The sequence below is a fragment of the Papaver somniferum genome, chromosome 2, assembly GCF_003573695.1.
Source record: "Papaver somniferum cultivar HN1 chromosome 2, ASM357369v1, whole genome shotgun sequence".
NCBI lineage: Eukaryota > Viridiplantae > Streptophyta > Magnoliopsida > Ranunculales > Papaveraceae > Papaver > Papaver somniferum.
Window position 1 is genome coordinate 164,747,864 of NC_039359.1, and position 2,881 is coordinate 164,750,744.

Genomic DNA, 2,881 nt, shown 5'->3' on the forward strand with positions numbered 1-2,881 from the left:
ATTTTGAGGAAATTTATAATACTCTAAGAATTATAGGCTTAGATTATGATGCTTTGAAACTTAGGTTATTCCCATTTTCCCTGAAAGATAAGGCCAAGCCGTGGCTGTATAGTTTGGACTCCGAGTCAATTGAGACATATGAACAACTTACATCTGCCTTTTTCAATAAGTTTTTCCCTAGGCACAAAACATCGTCTATTAGGACGCAAATATGCACATTTTCACAACAAGAGGGAGAATCTTTATATAGGTATTTGGAAAGGTTCAATGATTTATTATCCTAGTGTCCTCATCATGGTTTAGAAAAGGTTAGGCTAGTTTAGATCCTTTATGAGGGTTTAGATTATTCCACCACGACCATGGTTGAGTCTCTATGCACTGGTGGATTTGAAAACCAAACTGTTGATGCAGCGATGGAATTTTTTAATGAAATCGCCGAAAAAACCCAGCAATGGGAAAATAGTAGGGCACCCCAGAAAATAATTCTTTTAAGTAGAGGAAACGTTAATAGGGTAGAAGGAGGCTATGAATCAGATGCCAAAATTGCTGCTATAGCAAAAAGGTTAGAAGCCTTAGAAGTGGGCCAGACTAGTGGTAGAGTGGAGCCTTTTTGGGAAGGCCATAATATTGAAGAGAAGGCCAATGCTCTTTATAATAACACTAGGTTTGATAATCATCAAAAGATTGACCCATATTCAGAAACCTATAATCCTGGTTGGAGAAACCATTCGAACCTTTCGTGGTCTAAGGGCCAAAGTCAAGGTCAGTTTAGTAATTCTAATGCTCCCCCAGGTTTTGGATATACTAAGAATCCTTCAGGACTAGCTCAGTTTCAGAATCATTCAGATAAGAAAATCCTATGTTTAGAGGAATCTCTCGCCTTGTTAACTCAGCAAACTGCAAAATTCCAGTTATCCGTAGAACAGAGTCTACAAGCTAGTAACAGGATAGGATAAGAAAATAGTCAGGCTATTTCCGAGTTAAAAACCCAGGTTGGTCTGATAAGTGATTATTTGAGGGAAAAAGGTAAGTTTCCTAGTCAAACACAACCCAACCCTAAAGGAGTTCATGAATTAGGTGCAAAACCATCGAATCAATTGAATGATGTTAGAACCCTTAGAAGTGGTAGAGTTGTAGACAATAAGGTAACCATTCCCGATAGTGAACATATTGTAGTTCACCACTCAGGATCTCACCTCTCAGAACCAGTAGCTGAAGAGACTGATAAAGTTTCTGATGATGTGAATTCGGTTCCTGAAAGGTCTGATTTTAGGCCTAGAGCCCCATTTCCTCAGCTATTAGTACCAACAAACAAGGAATCGAACTTTAATGACATAGTGGAGGTTTTTAAGCAAGTTACCATAAACCTTCCCTTATTAGATGCAATTAGGAAAATTCCTGCTTATGCCAAGTTCCTTAAGGATATGTGTACGCGAAAGCGAAAACTTAGCGTCCATAAGAAAGCCTTTTTAGCTAGTCACGTAAGTTCAATCATTCAGAACACCACAACTCCAAGGTACAAAGACCCAGGTTCTCTTACCATTGCTTGCACAATAGGTAACTTCCGAGTAGAAAAAGCTTTACTTGACTTAGGAGCCAGTGTGAACTTACTGCCATTCAATGTATACTTACAGCTAGGACTTGGTGAAATGAAACCTACTCAGATGATACTGCAGTTAGCTGATAGGTCTGTTAAAATCCCTCGAGGTGTTATCGAGGATGTTCTTATTGAGGTCGACAAGTTTATTTATCCAGTGGATTTCGTGGTCCTAGATACCCAACCTGTCCCTGACCCAGAGAACCAGATACCTGTGATTTTAGGTCGCCCATTTTTAGCAACTCTAATGCGATCATTAACTGTCAAAATGGTGTGATGAGTTTATCTTTTGGTAATATGACTATGGAGATGAACATTTTTAATGTCAGTAAGCAACCTCATGAGCTAGATGACACATGTATTGAGGAGGTGAACATGATAGAAGCCTTAGTTCAGGAGTCATTACCAAACATCTTGTATGAAGACCCATTAAAAAGTTGTCTATACCATTTTGGTTTAGATTTTGACGACGATAACACTATTGAACAGGTGAATGCTCTATTAGATTCTACCCCTGTGTTAGACACTGATAGATGGAAAGCTATATTCGAACCGTTACCAGTTTCTGAGACTACCCTAATTCCTTCTTTAGAAGAGCCATAAAAGTTGGACCTTAAACCACTACCCGATACTCTAAAGTATGTGTTTTTAGGCCCATATGAGACTTTACCTGTGATTGTAGCTTCCAGTTTGGATAGTGATCAGGAAAGTAGGCTAGTAAATGTACTTCAAGACAATAAGGAAGCTTTAGGGTGGACTATAGCAGACATTAAGGGTATAAGTCCTACTGTGTGTATGCATCAGATTTATTTAGAGGAAGACTCCAAACCTTCTAGGGAGATGCAACGTCGACTGAACCCTAACATGAAAGAGGTAGTTCGAAAAGAGGTGCTTAAGTTGTTAGATGCAGGTATTATTTAGCCAATTTTAGACAGTAAGTGGGTCAGCCCTATTCAGGTTGTCCCCAAGAAATCAGGTATCACTGTAGTCCAAAATGATAATAATGAATTAATCCCAACCCGAGTGACCAAGGGATGGCGTGTGTGTATTGACTATAGGAAATTGAACAAGGTCACAAGGAAGGATCACTTTCCCCTTCTTTTTATCGACCAAATGCTAGAGCGATTAGCTGGACATAGTCACTATTGCTTCTTATATGGCTACTCTGGTTATAATCAGATCGTTATTGCCCAGAAGACCAGGAGAAAACCACTTTTACCTGTCCCTTTGGTACCTTTGCGTATAGACGCATGCCTTTCGGGCTATGTAATGCCCCTGCAACTT

The 2,881-nt window shown here is 39.4% G+C and overlaps 1 pseudogene; it reads right to left on the bottom strand.

The window, feature by feature from the left end:
- Window positions 1-201: 201 nt before the first annotated feature.
- On the bottom strand, window positions 202-301 carry LOC113354774 (annotated as a pseudogene).
- Window positions 302-2,881: the final 2,580 nt, after the last annotated feature.